This window comes from Chrysemys picta, chromosome 12 (genome assembly GCF_011386835.1).
Source record: "Chrysemys picta bellii isolate R12L10 chromosome 12, ASM1138683v2, whole genome shotgun sequence".
Taxonomy (NCBI): Eukaryota; Metazoa; Chordata; order Testudines; family Emydidae; genus Chrysemys; species Chrysemys picta.
This window is the reverse complement of record NC_088802.1, coordinates 12,090,163-12,107,502: the sequence shown is the minus strand read 5'-3', so window position 1 is coordinate 12,107,502 and position 17,340 is coordinate 12,090,163.

The following is a 17,340-nucleotide window of genomic DNA, read 5'->3' as shown; positions in this document are numbered from 1 at the left end:
TACCTCACTTTATTTTCATTTACTTGCTATTACTTATGGGAGGAAGATGAAGAAAAAAGAATGAAAAATGGGGGCAAGGGGGGATAAGAGAGAATGTTCTTTTTCTTGACTGGGTCCCAAGGAGGAGCCCCAAAAATGAAGCTGAGCACAGGGCTGGGGGGCCCCTCTAACTCTAAATCCACCACTGGCTGTCACGTCACCTGGGCTGGGGATACTGTCAGGGCCAGTGTAACCACTAGGCGAATTAGGCGACCGCTTAGGGTGCCAAGATTTGGGGGTGCCAAAAAGCGATGCCCAAAACTTTTTTTTTACACTACAGTGGAGTCACATCTTACACGGGGGTTAGGTTCTAAAGTCACCGCGTAAGAGAAAAATTGCGTATAGTGAAAATTACCATAAAGTACAGTATACACTAGAACAGGGTCCTCAACCTACGGCACGCATGCCAAAGGTGGCACGCGAGCTGATTTGTTTTTAATGGCAGCCTGCGGGTCCTGCCTGCCGCTGAGCCTGCTGCTGACCTGGGGTTCTGTTCACTCAGCTGGCAGTGGGCTGAGCAGGGCCAGCAGTGGGCCGGCTCCTTCCAGCCAGGGTCCCAACCGCCAGCCCCTCTCAGGCCGCTGTCAGTCTGGGGTTCTGGCTGCCAGGAGGCTGAACGGATCCGGCGGCCAGGACCCCCACTGGCAGCAGGCTGAGCAGGGCCGGCGGCTGGGACCCCGGCTGGCAGGAGCCAGTGGATGGAACCCCAGACCGGCAGCGAGCTGAGCAGCTCAGCCCACTGCCAGTCTGGGGTCCCAGCTGCCGGCCCTGCTCAGCCCGCTGACGATCTGGGGTTCCAGCTGCCGGCCCCTAGCCAGCCAGGGTCTCGGCCACGGGCCCTGCTCAGCTTCCTGCAGGCCTGGGTGAACGGCAGGAGGCTGAGCGGAGTCGCCGGCTGGGACCCTGGCTGGCAGCTGAGTGAACGGAACCCCAGGCCGGCAGCAGGCTCAGCGGTGGCCGGGACCCGCAGGCTGCCATTAAAAAAAAAAAAATCAGCTTGCGTGCCATCTTTGGCGTGTGTGCCGTAGGTTGAGGACCCCTGTTCTAGTGTGTACTGTACTTTATGGTAATTTTCACTATACGCAATTTTCCTCTTATGCGCTGACCTTAGAACCTAACCCCCGCGTAAGATGCGACTCCACTGTATTCATTTTTGAACATTTATAGTAAGCGATGCTCCAGAGGGGAGGGGAGGCACAAGGTGGAAGTTTCGCCTAGGGTGCAAAATATCCTTGCACCCGCCCTGGATACTGTGTCAGCTGATCCCCACAGTCTCCAACCTACCTGGGCAGTACAGCAGACATGGCCCTGCCCACTAGCTCCTCTCCACTCCCTAGCCCACCCACCACTTGCCCCCCCCCTTAAGGCTTAGCCCTCTTACTTTTAAAAATGATTGCTTGCCCCTCTCCCCACCTCAGGCTTTTCTGGCAGCCCTGTTGCCAGGTATCCAGTTATAGACTGGAAACTCCTGTAGAAAATGGGACCTGAGAGTCCTGTTAGCAGTGCTGACTAGAAACTAAATGTCCGGTTATAGGAGTAACCACATTAGCTTCCACTCCTCCCACTCCCAACACCCACCCCAGAGGGCTGGAAGAGAACCTGTCCTGCTGCTGCAGGAGGAGGGGCAGCTCAGTGCAGGGAGAGACAAAGAGAATGGGCTAGAACCAGGTAGGTACCTGCTTAGGGTGACCAGATCGCAAGAGTGAAATATTAGGACACATCGGGCGAGCGGAGTGGGGGGAGGAGAGACAATGACAGACACAGGTGCACAGAGCCATGAGAGGGGCCCTAGGAAGCTACCAAATACAAAATTATACCTGAATATCGGGACAATGGTGTCCTAATTGTACATCAAGCAGATGCTGCCAGGTGCAATCCCTGCTTGCTAATGTGGGTAAGTGAACTGGGCAGCAGCCTAGCAGTGCTCAGCCCCAGCCTGCCCTGTGTAGAATCAGCATGTGCAGAGGCAGGTGCCTCCTTTCCTTGGCTCTGCCATGAGCAAGGTGGACCAGTCTGCACACACTCTGCTGGGGAGGAGGATGCAGCCTCTGACACTTACCTCAGGGACCTGCCAGCCACTTCCCGGGAGCCACCTCAAGTAAGCACTGCCGGGAGTGGTGCTACAGCTACACAGCTGCAGCTCTGCTGCTGCAGCCCCATAGTGTAGACACTTTCTACGTCAATGGAAGGGGGCTTTCCATCACTCTAGTAAACCACCTCCCAGTGTGGTGGCAGCTAGGCTACTGGAAACATTCTTCTGTCGACCTAGCCAGGGTCTACACCAGGATCTAGGTTGGCTTAATTACAGCGCTGTGTGGTGTGAAAAATTCACACCTCTAAGAGATCTAAGTCAAACTAAATTTTAAATGTAGACCAGGGCTGTGCCAGAGAAAAGAACATAAGAATGACCATACTGGGTCAGACCAAAGGTCCGTCTAGCCCAGTATCCTGTCTTCCAACAGTGGCCAATGCCAGGTGCTTCAGAGGGAATGAATAGAACAGGTGGGAGTTAAGTGCCTAAATACCTTTGAGGATCTGGGCCTTAGGGAACTGATGCGCAGAGAGCCTATCTGTAAAATGGGGATATTAGCACTTCCCTGCCTCAGAGGGGAGTTGTGAGGATAAATATGTTAAAGATTGTGGAGAAAGTCCAGAGAAGAGCAAAAAAATGATTAAAGGTCTAGAAAACATGACCTAAGAGGGAAGATTGAAAACAATGGGCTTGTTTAGTCTGGAGAAGAGAAGACTGAGAGGGGACATGATAACAGTTTTCAAGTACATAAAACATTGTTACAAGGAGGAGGGAGAAGAATTGTTCTTCTTAACCTCTGAGGAGAGGACAAGAAGCAATGGGCTTAAATTGCAGCCAGGGCGGTTTAGGTTGGGCATTAGGAAAAACTTCCTAACTGTCAGAGTGGTTAAGCACTGGAATAAATTGCCTAGGGAGGTTGTGGAATCTCCATCACTGGGGATTTTTAAGAGCAGGTTGGACAAACACCTGTCAGGGATGGTCTAGATAATACTTAGTCCTGCCTTGAGTTCAGGCGACTGGACTAGATGACCTCTCGAGCTCCCTTCCAGTTCTATGATTGTGAGGTGCACAGATACCACAGTAATGACGGTCATAAAAATACCCATGACAGTTTACCAAATTCCAACAGGGAGCATTAATAAGTCTGTAAATCAAATTTACCATATTTTTTCCATGTGTGAGCACAATAAAGTGTTATAGTTGAAATAAACTGAAAGAAAACAAAGGAGCAGAGATTACAACCTATCTAGATTGTCATCTATTGCAACAAACATGGGCAGACATTCCAGTGTCTGAGATATGCACAAATATTAGATAAACTTTCTTCTTTAGCAGTGTAATAAAGCCCCATGTCTGCCTCTGTCAGTGTGTAAATTATGGGCCATCTCCAGGCGTCATTATATGCAGGGAACACCCATTGAATTCAATGAGAATTTTGCATGTGAGTTCACCCCTTAATATAAAGATAAACCCAAATCTGTTGCAGTGCAGACAGGGAGAAAGGCAAGTGGCTTGGTGCTGGTCTCCCCTCCCCGAGCCCGCCCCGCTCCCTTCTCCGCAGCTTCGCCCCGAACCCTCGCTGGGAGTCCTCGCCTTTGGCCGCCAGGTTTCACACCTGCTTGGCCAGGAACCCCCCCAGAGGGACCTGCCAGGGGGCCAGGTGAGTCCCAGCAGTGCTTATCTGCTGGAGCGGCTCCCAGGAAGCATCCAGCAGGCAGGTCCCTCCCTCTGGCTCCTAGAGTCGCGTCACGTCACTCGTGCGGGTCGGGTCGAGGGGGGCAGGGGCGGGGGGGCTCTCTGCCCGGCGCCCACTGCCAGCGTCTACAAGCCCCGCCCCGCTGCAGCATGCAGCGGAGCGCAGACCTCCTCACCGCCTCTGTGTGCCTGGCGCAGGGCTGTATTCTGCAGGTTCCTGCTGGCCAGCGGGCTGGAGCCGCCGCACCGGGAGCTCAGCTGCGCTGCCCCAGGGCCCCCCAGGAGGAGAGGTGATGGTGCCAGTGGCGCCAGCTTGCCACGGTCCCCCCGATATCAGGACAAAGTGCGTCCCAACCAATGTAAGGTCGGGACGCGGGACAAATCCCCTAAAATCGGGACTCTCACGATAAAATTGGGTCGTCTGGTCACCCTATACCCGCTCTATGTGGGCAGGGGCAGGGGAGATCCTGTTTACCCCCTCCCCAGTCGTGCTGTGCTTGCAGATTACCCCTGACCCCTCCCTTGCTCCAGAGACCAACCCTAGCTCCTGCCCCCACTGTGCTTTTACCCCCTGCCCCTTTTACAATTATTCCCAAGGGGAGCCCACAAATATGTTTGGTGCCGGGCCCACAAAAAGTTAATCCGGCCCTGGTCCTACTTTGCTAAAAAAGGCCATCTGATGTAGCTAATTCAAGCAGAGAGCAGTCTCACATCCCTATGGTGTGAGAAACTGCGATCTGTAGGAATTAGCGTCATCCAATTGCAGTGTTACAGGTAGCACAGCCCTACAGATTGCAATTTCTTACACGTGTGTGTGTGAAAATGCTATCTGTAGGATCGGTCTATCTTGCCTTTAGTAAAGCTTCTGATACTGTCTCCCATGACCTTCTCATAAACAAACTATGGAAATGCAACCTAGATGGAGCTAAAATAAGATGGGTGCAAACAGGGCCGGCTCTAGGTTTTTTGCTGCCCCAAGCAAAAAAAATTTTGGCTGCCCCCGCCCCCACCCCCCACTGCACCCTCCTGCCACCCCAGCCCTGGGTCACTGGTAACTCGCTCCCAGGGTGGGTCATTCAGCAGGAATTTTGGATGTGCACAGAACACAGACAGGATTGGTTCCCATACGGTTACAGAACTGCAGTAAAGTGGAAAAATTTTCAGCTTGTGTGATTGAAGGCTATCTGGATGCATATTATAAGATTGTCCTACATAAATGAGGAAAAGTTGAGGTGCCTTTATTATTCTTTTGTTCCATTCTTTGTTTCTATGGGGAATTTACCAATGCGATATCACTGTCTTCCTTTTAAACAAATAAAACTAAAACTTAAAAAATAAGCAATGGCTGTTGAAAATAGCAATTCCAGTCCTAATAACCACTGGGAAGCATTTCTTGCTCAATTTATTCTACTTTTTCTACAGCAAGTTACAGTGGATCAGTATATTTGATTTGGGAGAAATGAAGTAACAGCTGCCCAAATTGAGCTTGATCACTCCTGAATTTTGAGGTGTTCAAATCTGGAAGGCAGGTGCTAGATTCCCTTTCTCAATATTAGCTAAATCTGGAAAAGAAAAGTCAATTTCTGCTTCCATGGCTCAGAAGTGTAAATCCTCCTACGTGCCTGGTACTGTATTTAAAGCTGCCCAGTCTAGCAGAGCCTCCCCTCCCTTACTTTTCATTTTAAATTCTAGTGGGATCCACGTATCTGCCTTGCTAGGCTTCAGATAGAGAGATGCAATGTCCATTTAGTCCACCCAATTCTTTCTTTGGGGGAGAGCCCAGGGCTGGGGCAGCAGGACATGCGGGGGGGGGGGGGGGGGAGCCCAGGCTGGGGCGGCAGGAGGTGCAGGTGGGGGCCAGAGCTGGGGCGGCAGGGGGTGTGGACAGGGGAGAGTCCAGGGCTGGGGCAACACAGGGGTGCGGGGGGAGCCCAGGGCTGAGGTGGGGGGGCAGCAAAAAACCTAGAGCTGGCTCTGTCCCTACCATTTACAGCAAGCTGTAGCATAAGGTTTCAGTTCCTTCCCTTTCCTGTTAATTGCAGCCGAGGGAATGCTGGGAAATGTAGTTCTTTCCCTGCTCCAGGGCTGGCTCTATAGGCAGGGAGCTAACCAAGGAACTACAGCTCCCAGGGCCCCCTGTTGGTTCTCAGCTCCCATGCTGGATTCTTGCGCCCCTGCAAATTTGCTGTCCCAAGCACCTGCTTGCTTTGCTGGTGCCTAGAGCCGGCCATGCCTGCTACTCTGGTGTTTCTGGTGAAGCCAGTGACTTTATTGCTGTAAGGTCTGAAGGTAAAAGCCCAACCCATCTCTGTTCTCAGATAAGCCCAACCCATCTCTGTTCTCAGATAAGAGTCTAACTAGGACCCAACAGTGTTGGTTCTAAGTTCTGGTTGGCCAGCAAACAGTGCTCTCCTGGTCTAAGTCATCACCACAGGTTACTGAATCCCTGACTCACAACAGCCCATGTGTTTGCTGTTCCTTTACAAGTGGGCAGCACATTAATGGGGTCAGATGGAGACATTTCACAGATGGGGACTATGGTACAGAGAAATGCAGTGACTTGCCTGAGGCCACAGAGAAAGTTTGCCAGAACAGAGACTATAACCTGGGTCTCCAATCTCCGGTTACCACTGGATAATGATGCTTCAGAAGTTACAGCTTTGCTTTATGCAGTTCTAGCCCTTGTGCTTGATATAGTTTAATGAATTTCTGATGGGGAAGAGGTGACATTCAATACACTGGAAACTTGCTGGGGCACATCTCAGCAGCGCTGTGGAGCTGTGAAACTTTACACCAGCTGAGGAGCTGCCCAGAACTGTCTTACAAGAGACAGATAGATAGATAGAACAGAGCACTTTAAAGTTAGGATCCTGTTACCACAGTCATTGAAGATAATGATCAGAGTCTGAGCGGGTGCAGAGTTCAGCTGAAGGAAGTTATGGAGGCGCTGCTGGGAATTTCCTATGTAAGAACAAAAACTCCTGTCCGCCAGCCAGAACAAGGAAAAACACTTCTGGGTGGTTGTGTGCTGGGCCAGGTCTCATGATTGGAGTGAGGACAGGGGAGACTGAAGACTCTGACCTTCAGACTCTACCATTGTTCAGGTGGCTGGAGCACCCACCTAACAAATGCAAGACCCCTGTTCAAATTCTTTCTCCCCCACTGGCCTAGAGGGGGGCATTGAATCTGGGTCTCCCACATCCCAGGTAGCTGTGTAAACCACTGGGCTAAAAGTTATAACGTGTGTAGCAGCACCTCTCCCCCCTTCCCCCCGTGTTGTGTGCAGTGCAGCAGGAGCCTAACTCATTCCCATAGGAAACACCTGAGGCAGTGGGCTCCCATTCCTGGATTGATATGCAGAGGTAGGCACCCCCCAGCAGTCCAGACTTATGGCGTGTTTACATGCACAGCACTGCAGCAGGGCAGCTGTACCAATGCATTGGTGCCGCTGCAGCAGGTCTAGTGAAGACACCAGGAGTGACAGACACTCACTAAAAGTGGGGTGACCACTGACATTCAAACCAGGGCCCAACCCCCGTTGCCACCCCTTCTCCCCAGGACCCTGCCTTTGCACCGCCCTTCTCTCTGAGACACCGCCCTTGTGCCACCTTGTGATGGGGTGTAGTGTAATGTAGACATAGCCTTAGACACTTATGTTTGAGAGGGGTCGGTGCTTAGGACACACTCCTGTTGTGAGCATCTCCCATTGGCTAGTTTAGATGGCTCCCCACCTAGCATGTTCGCTCTCATGGATGGCATTTTAAGGCATCTCCCTGTCTCCATTCATTGTACAGGGAGACTAGGCACCTAAGTCAGGCTTTGTGGGTCTCAGTGTTCTTCTTGTGATGCTCTAGGCACCTAAAAATTAGGTGCGGTGATGCTCAGCATTGCAACGCCTATGTCCCTGCATGGATCCCACCCCTAGTCATTTAAATTAGAAGCACACAGAAGACAAAGTTACAGCCCTGGCTGAGGGTGGGGTGTCTCCCTTTAGATCCCATCTTTTAGCTTATGTCCACCCTAGGAGAAAGGATGTTTTTTTCCCCCAATGTGATAACAAACACGAGGCAGTGATCTCATTATACAGTCCTAATGGACATGAGGCAAGTGACGTTTTCACCTCAGTGTAGCTAATCAAGGTGACCGTTAACCCTCCCAAACACCCACCAGCCCCCAGAATTCTTCTTGACCAGTTACACTGAGGTGAAACCACCACTTGCCTTGTCTACACACAGATTGTACAAGGAGAGCAAGAAACCTGCAGCCTAGTGTAGACAATCCCCCAGAGACTGTCTCTTGGAACAGGTCTCATTCCATGAACATACCCGAGAACACCACAGCAATTGCTGATGGGCAGAAGAAATGTGAACAACATATTTCATACATCTTTGGCCACCTTTGAATAAATTCAACACCCCTGGAAACAAAGAGGAGAGTCAGCACCACGTGTTCAGCCCCCTCTCGACAGAGCCCAGCTGAGGAATTCCTGATTGACATGGCTATAGACAGCACAAGGGACAGAGCACACTCTGGATAGCAACATAGTGCAGTAAAACCACAGATCTCAGCAGAGGGACATGCTGATAAATTCCATGCTGGGGGGACACAACGAAGTAGGGAAGCAAATCCCACGACTCTGCTCCCGACAATTGCAGCTGGAAAATTCAAAAGGAACAAATCAGAATTTTCTTTCTTGCTTTATTACTGTCAATACCCATCAGAGTGAAAAGGAGCCAAGAAGCAGCTTCAATACTCATAACAATGGAAAACAGACCCATAGGTTTTGGGAACAGTTATTTTTAATGACACTAAAATGGCAACAAAGTAAGGAAGTAACATATGAAATTAATGAGTTAGTCTCACCTTCAGTGATGCTTTATAAATCTCTGCCCCTCTTGTGTTCCCTTTTCTTCTCCCTTCTCTGTCATACTGTTCATTTTTATTTGACATTTTTCTAGCCCTCATTTCCCATCCCTGTTTATTTCTGTGTGCCCCTTCCACTCTCCTCCGATCCCTGTCACAGATCATTCCCTTCATGTTTTCTATTCTTTCCCCTGAGTTTATCCCTTCCTTTCTCACTGCCTCGTGTACCTTTCCCCTCTTCAAAGTGTTTTCCCTTCATTGTTTGTATATTTAATTTTCACCCTTTTTCTAGGACTCTGTTTATTTTGTTTTATTTTATCTTTTCCTTTTGTTTTCTCTGTTTCCTCTGGTTCACCCTCTCTTCTCTCTTCCCCATGTTGACTTCCAATTTTTAAAGGATGTGTTTTTGCCTCTAACCACTTCATTTATTCTGTTGTCTAACCATGGTGGCATTTTTTGTCCTTTTACAGTTTTGTTCTATTAATGATTAGTATTTATTATTATTTGGGGTACAAAAATACACACAAAGGGGTCAAGGACAGTGGCTCATCCCTCTCCCGCTTCTCCCAAGGGGCACAGTCCATGCAGTTCACCTCAGATCACAATCACAGCTCTGCCAAGCTGCTCCCATGGATCCCCTCCACCCTTCAGTACAGCTGCACCTATCAGTGAATGCAGCTAGAGCGCATGCAGATAATTTCCAGTGGCTATTGCCAGCACCAGAGGGGGCAGAGTAAAGGTCATGAGGGCAAATACCTCAACTCTGTATTCCCTGTTTTTCCAACTTGTCATTCCAGAAGGGTACAAGATACCATAAGGCAAGTGCATTAAGAAAGGTTTTAGTCAGTGAGTTTAATCCCCTTTCCATAGCCCCTTCTTCCCTCATTGCAGCTCCAAACCTCTTTCCCTTGCTCCTCTGCTCCCTAATTCCCACTCCTCCCCAACGCGCATTTACACATGGAATTTATTTTCTTTTCAAAAATATCAGAGCAACCGCTGAGTATCTGCTGTACTCAGATTACATCTTCCCCAAAATAAACCCCCTATTATAGTAAGGCACCTTCCAATGTCTATCCATGATCGGATTTAAACTCACAGGGCCTGGGTGAGTACTCAGCTGTTAGAGCCAAAACAGTTTATGTTGAGCCACACAACCCATGAGTCAGAGCTTCCTTTCAGCGCTCTTGGACTGTCTCTCGGCAGGTGTATAGAATTCATTTGGCTCCAGGGCATTAGGCTATACAGAGAACTCATCCTTTTTCGACTTTGTTCTGCCAAAGTGAGCTAGGCAGGCATCTCGCTCATTGTCACAAGAAATGGCTTTGGAGCCCAAGCAGCCTGACTCCAGGAGAGGGGTTCGTGGATGTGGCCAGCAAGCAGAGCTAGGCAGCTCCCTGCAGCCTGGACTTAGGCACCAAACTCTGTGAGAAGGGAGGGGCTTAGGACACACCCCTCTGCCATTGGCTGTCTTAGGTGGCTTTTATGGATTCCATTCTAACGTGCATCTCTCTCCCCATTATTGCAGAGGGGCTATGCGGATCACAGTGCTGTTCCAGTGATTTTCTAGGCATCTAAAAGTTTGGTGTTGTGATGTTCATTGTTGGAACACCCAAGTCCCTTTGTGGGTCTGGACTTGTGGAAATTAGTTTAGCTCCATTGATTTCAATAGCATGATTTTGATTTATACCAGCAGATCATCTGACCTAAGTCATTTCTGTACAAAGCCCCCTTTTTTGTTGTTGCTCGTAAGGTTTTCTTGTCACCCTCTGATGTGCAATTTCCTCATATTTAGGCTTACCCTATTTTAAAAAATGTTAAATTGAATAGTAAATCTTCTAATAGAACAGGAAAACACCACCATCACCACCGTGCTATGGGGATACAACCGTGTACAAAAAATTGACTTATGGAAAGAGGAAGAATGAGACTTACCAAATGGCTGTGATTTAATTTCCTCATTCAAGAACACATTTATTTATTTACCCGACTGGCTATTCTACAGGGAGCACCAATGTAGCATGAGGGTGAACTGCACTTTATTAGCAAAAACCGATTTTAAGTATATCTATCAGGCTTTGCAGCGTCATGTGGGAAGTGAGACCAGAGACAGACATAAGTGACCCCAGAAAACTGGGAGACAGAAGACTGAGCAGGATGCAGAACACACTGCTTTGATCTGGGTCTCTCTGGTTCAGCCCCATTGCCCAATTTTCTCCTCCTTCCAATTCCATCCCCCAACCCCCCTCCATACATGGAAATGTCATGGTCTGTTGCATTAGGATTGTATCTTGCACAACATCCTGACACAAGGGAGTAAGGGGGATATGAAACTCTTTAGTCCCATGCCTGGGCTCCCTGGATCCTTGCCGTGTGCATTGGATTGGGGGAGGCTCTGCTGGCACAATACGCACCACTGCAAAGGTGGGTGGTGAGTGGACAAAGAGCAGCGGACAGTGGACAGAGCTTTCTCTCCACCCTACAATGCTGCATTCAAGTAAGAGGGAAAAGTCCTCTGTGCCTGGAGCCAGGAGCTGGTGCAGATTACCACCCCTCCCCCCAGACCAAAGGGGAACCTTAGGCCTGGTCTACACTACGGGTTTAGGTCGACTTTAGCAGCATTAAATCGAATTAAGCCTGGACACGTCCACACAACGAAGCCCTTTCTTTCGACTTAAAGGGTCCTTTAAACTGGTTTCTTTACACCACCTTCGACGAGGGGATTAGCGATAAAACCGGCCTTTGCGGGTCGGAATTGGGGTAGTGTGGACGGAATTCGACGTTATTGGCCTCCGGGAGCTATCCCACAGTGCTTCATTGTGACCGCTCTGGACAGCACTCTCAACTCAGATGCACTGACCCGGTAGACAGGAAAAGACCCGCGAACATTTGAATTCCATTTCCTGTTTGCTCAGCGTGGAGAGCACAGGTGACCACGCAGAGCTCATCAGCACAGGTAACCGTGATGGAGTCCCAGGATCGCAAAAGAGCTCCAGCATGGACCGAACGGGAGGTACGGGATCTGCTCGCCATATGGGGAGATGAATCAGTGATAGCTGAACTCCGTAGCAGTAAAAGAAATGGCAAAGTATTAGAAAAGATCTCCAAGGCCATGAAGGATCGAGGCCATAACAGGGACACACAGCAGTGCCGCGTGAAAATTAAGGAGCTACGGCAAGCTTACCACAAAGCCAGAGAAGCAAACGGAAGGTCCGGGGCAGAGCCGCAAACTTGCCGCTTCTACGCGGAGCTGCAAGCCATTCTAGGGGGTGCAGCCACCACTACCCCAACCGTGTGCTATGACTCCGTCAATGGAGAAACACACAGGGATGACGGTTCGGGGAACGAGGAAGATGAGGATGGAGGTACTGTAGGTAGCTCACAGCAGCAAGAAAGCGGAGAAACCGGTTTCCCAAACAGCCAGGATATGTTTGTGACCCTGGACCTGGAACCAGTAACCCCCGAACTCACCCAAGACCCTCAGGGAACACAGGAGACCTCTGGTGAGTGTAACTTTGTAAATATTTGTAAACATTACCAAAAAAAAAGCAAGCGTGTTTAATGATTAATTTTCCCTGGCAATCGTGGCCAGTACATCTACTGGAAAAGTCTGTTAACGTGTATGGGGATGGAGCGGAAATCCTCCAGGGACATCTCCAGAAAGCTCTCCTTCATGTACTCCAGGCCAGTAGCACGTAGTCTGGAATCATTGCATAACAAAGCATGGCAGCGTATGGTCCCGGTGTTTGCTGGCATGCAGACAATATCCATTCCTTATCTCTCTTTGTTATCCTCAGGAGAGTGATATCATTCACGGTCACCTGGTTGAAATGGGGTGATTTTATTAAGGGGACATTCAGAGGCGCCCGTTCCTGCTCTTCTGAACAGAAATGTTCCCCGCTGTTAACCACGCGGTGGGGGGAGGGGTGAAGTGATCATCCCAGAGAATCGTGTGTGTGTGTGTGGGGAGGGGTTGTGCCGCATGTTAACCGGGAAACCGCAGCCCCTCCTTTTACATTGAAAACCCATTTTAAATGGACAATCCATTTCATCCTTGATATGGGAAATGCGCTGCTGTTTGCAACCTTTCCCGCATGTTAAGAAGGTTAAAAAAGCCAAAACACTGTGGCCTACCATGGCTGCCTGCAAGCCGAAATATGTTGCCTGGGGCACTGCGTGAGTGATCTCTCATACCAAACCGGCAGGCAGAGGAAAAATGCGACCTTGTAATGAAAGAGTGTACCCATTGTTCTCTAAAATGTGTCTTTTTTAACCACCTCTCCCTTCTCCTCCATCAGCTGCAAAAGTTTCTCCTTCGCAGAGGCTAGTGAACATTAGAAAGAGAAAACGGAGGACGAGGGACGATATGTTCATGGAGCTGCAGATGTCCTCCCACGCTGATAGAGCACAGCAGAATGCGTGGAGGCAGTCAATGTCGGACATGAGAAAAGCACAATATGAACGAGAGGAGAGGTGGCGGGCTGAATGGCAGGATGAAAAGAGCAAGTGGCGGGCTGAAGACGATAGGTGGCGTCAGCTTGCAGACAGAAGGCAAGAGTCAATGCTCCGTCTGCTGGAGCATCAAACTGATATGCTTGAGCGTATGGTTGAGCTGCAGGAAAGGCAGGAGGAGCAGAGACCGCCGCTACAGCCCCTTTTTAACCAACAGCCCTCCTCCCCAAGTTCCATAGCCTCCTCACCCAGACACCCAAGAACACAGTGGGGGGGACTCCATCCACCCAGTCACTCCACCCCAGATGATCGCCCAAGCATCAGAAGGCTGGCCTTCAATAAGACTTAAAGTTTTAAAATGCAGTGTGTCCTTTTCCATCCCTCCTCCCCCACCCATCCCAGGCTACCTTGGCAATTATCCCCCTACTTCTGTGAGGAACTAATAAAGAATGCATGAATGTGAAAAAACAATGACTTTATTGCCTCTGCAAGCGGTGCTCAAATTGGGGAGGGGAGGGTGGGGTGGGGTGGTTGCTTTACAGGGAAGTAGAGTGAACCGGGTCGGGGGTGGGGGGTTTGGAGGGTTCATCAAGGAGAAACAAACAGAAGTTTCACACAGTAGCCTGGCCAGTCACAAAACTGGTTTTCAAAGCTTTTCTGATGCGCACCGCGCCCTGCTGTGCTCCTCTAACCGCCCTGGTGTCTGCCTGCGCATAATCAGTGGCCAGGCGAGTTGCCTCAACCTCCCACCCCGCCATAAATGTTTCCCCCTTACTCTCACAGATATTGTGGAGCGCACAGCAAGCAGCAATAACAATGGGGATATTCTTTTCGCTGAGGTCTGAGCGAGTCAGTAAGCTGCGCCAGCGCGCTTTTAAACATCCAAATGCACATTCCACCACCATTCGGCACTTGCTCAGCCTGTAGTTGAACAGGTCCTGGCTCCTGTCCAGGCTGCCTGTGTACGGCTTCATGAGCCATGGCATTAAGGGGTAGGCTGGGTCCCCAAGGATCACGATAGGCATTTCAACATCCCCAATGGTTACTTTCTGGTCCGGGAAGAAAGTCCCTTCCTCCAGCTTTTGAAACAGAGCAGAGTTCCTGAAGACGCGAGCATCATGTACCTTTCCCGGCCATCCCACGTTGATGTTGGTGAAACGTCCCTTGTGATCCACCAGGGCTTGCAGCAGCATTGAAAAGTACCCCTTGCGGTTTACGTAGTTGGTGGCTTGGTGCTCTGGTGACAAGATAGGGATATGGGTTCTGTCTATGGCCCCGCCACAGTTTGGGAATCCCATTTCAGCAAAACCATCCACTATTGCCTGCACGTTGCCCAGAGTCACTACCCTTGATATCACCAGGTCTTTCATTGCCCTGGCAAATTGGATCACAGCAGCCCCCACCGTAGATTTGCCCACTCCAAATTGATTCCTGACTGACTGGTAGCTGTCTGGCGTTGCAAGCTTCCACAGGGCTATCGCCACTCGCTTCTCAACTGTGAGGGCTGCTCTCATCTTGGTATCCTGGCGTTTCAGGGCAGGGGAAAGCAAGTCACAAAGTTCCATGAAAGTGGCCTTACGCATGTGAAAGTTTCGCAGCCACTGGGAATCATCCCACACCTGCAGCACGATGCGGTCCCACCAGTCTGTGTTTGTTTCCCGGGCCCAGAATCAGCGTTCCACGCCATGAACCTGCCCCAGTGACACCATGATTTCCACATTGCTGGGGCCTGTGCCTTGTGAGAGGTCTATGTCCATGTCAGTTTCCTCATCGCTCTCTTCGCCGCGCTGCAATCGCCTCCTCGGCTGGTCCGGGTTTCGCCTTGGGATGTCCTGGCTCTGCATCTACTCCAGGACAATGCTCGTGGTGTTCATAGTGCTCATAATTGCCGCAGTGATCTGAGCGGGCTTCATGATCCCAGTGCTAGCTATGGCGCCTGGTCAGAAAAAAGGCACGAAACTAGTATCTGATGGACCAGGAGAAGGAGGGAGGACTGGAGGGAGGGAGGGTCGAGTGACAACATGGCGTACAGGTACAGGAACAGGGAATTAAAATCAAGAAAGGTGGCTGTGCATCAGGGAGAAACACAAACAACTGTCACACAGAATGGTCCCCCCAAAGATTAAACTGAAAATCCTGGGTTTAGCAGGCCGTTGATTTGACGGAGGGAGGGGGAAGCAAATGAATACAGAGCAAATCTATTTTTTACATCTTAAGACGACGGTGCAGCGTGACTGATAGCCCTCGGCATCTTTCTGGGTGCTTGGCAGCAAATACTGGGCGCTTGGCAGTTAGTGTATTACGATGGCCTTCAGGCCTATTGCACGATCTGCTGCTCAGGGAAGATTCTGCTAATGTGCGATGATCCAACTTGTAATAGGACGGTTACTAGTCGTAATACACCATCTACTCCCCAAAGGCAAGGGGCTGGTGCAATGCAGCCCCACGGCTGCCAGCACCCAGATCGCCGATGAAGGCTACCAGTCCACTGCACTATCAACCAGCAAAAGGCAGTTAGCTGCTGCTGCTGTGTAGCAATGCAGTCCCACGTCTGCCGGCACCCAGAGGACATATGGTGACGGTGAGCTCAGCTGAGCTGAGCAGGCTCCATGCTTGCCGTGGTATGTTGTCTGCACAGGTAACGCAGGTAAAAAGGCGCGAATCTATTGTCTGCTGTTGCTCTGACGGAGGGGGAGGGGCCTGACGACATGTACCCAGAACCTCCCGCGACACTGTTTTGCATCATCCGGGCATTGGGATCTCAACCCAGATTTCCAATGGGTGGCGGAGACTGCGGGAACTGTGGGATAGCTGTGGGATAGCTACCCATAGTGCAATGCTCCGGAAGTCGACGCTAACCTCGTACTGTGGACACGGTCCGCCGACTAGAGCACTTAGAGCATTTTATGTGAGGACACACACAATCGGCTGTATACAACCGATTTCTATAAAACCGGCTTCTATAAATTCGAACTAATTTCGTAGTGTAGACATACCCTTAGTAACATTTCCTTTCCTGTGCTGCTGGCAATGGTGACGTTACATGCTTCCCATCATGCCTGGACCAGTGTCAATTTTTTCACTGTACTCATTTCTTTGAAGAAAATCTCTTGTGAATTACACTGTATTTCATGCTCCTCAAGTTACCTTTGATCTTGAAGAGATAAGCATTAAGGGCAAAGGAACCAAGCAAAACCACCAGGATCACAGCAAGAGCCACCATCCAGGGATTCACCTTTGGGAAAAAAGGATCTGAAAAACAAAATCCCAGAGGGACTCGTATTACTCTGTAAACAGGGACAAAAATCAAATGATTCCATTTCATATAATGCCAACCCCATGGGACTTGCCTAAAACAAAGGCACTGCATAAAACACCGGAAACTGATGTTAAAAATGACTCCAACCAAGACAGCCATCAAATGTGTACATCGGTGTATAAGTGAACCTGGTTTGATTTGCAATGAGAGGCAACATTCTCCAGTCCCTCGGGCAGTGGGATGGGATTTGTGTGACCTGAGTTCTGGTCCCAGACTTGCTGGTGACCTGCTGTTTGACCTTGGACAAGTCCTTTCCTCTCTCTGTGGCTCCATTTCCTCTCCAGTCTTTTTTGTGTCTTGATTATTTAGACACTTTTTCTTTGTAGCAGGAACTGACTCTCACTCTATTTTTTGTGCAGTGCTCAGCACAACAGGGCTACAATCTCACATGAGGCATCTAACGTAATACTGCTGCTAGCAATAGTAGCGACCATGAGTCAGAGTGCTGCAGGGTTAAAGTCGTTGATCAGAGTGGTGTTATGCCAGAGGAGAGCAAGGCTATCAATGTTAAAGAACATAGAAATTGCCAGGTTGTCTGAAAAATTGCTTGTCAATCCACTATCTCCCCCCAAATCTTTCAATGAATCATAATCACAATTCATCCAAACTTAGGCCTGGTCTACACTACGGGTTTAGGTTAACTTTAGCAGCGTTAAACCAAATTAAGCCTGGACACGTCCACACGACGAAGCCCTTTCTTTCGACTTAAAGGGTGCTTTAAACCGGTTTCTTTACACCACCTCCCACGAGGGGATTAGCGATAAAACCGGCCTTTGCGGGTCGGAATTGGGGTAGTGTGGACGGAATTCGACGTTATTGGCCTCCGGGAGCTATCCCACAGTGCTTCATTGTGACCGCTCTGGACAGCACTCTCAACTCAGATGCACTGACCAGGCAGACAGGAAAAGACCCGCGAATGTTTGAATTTCATTTCCTGTTTGCC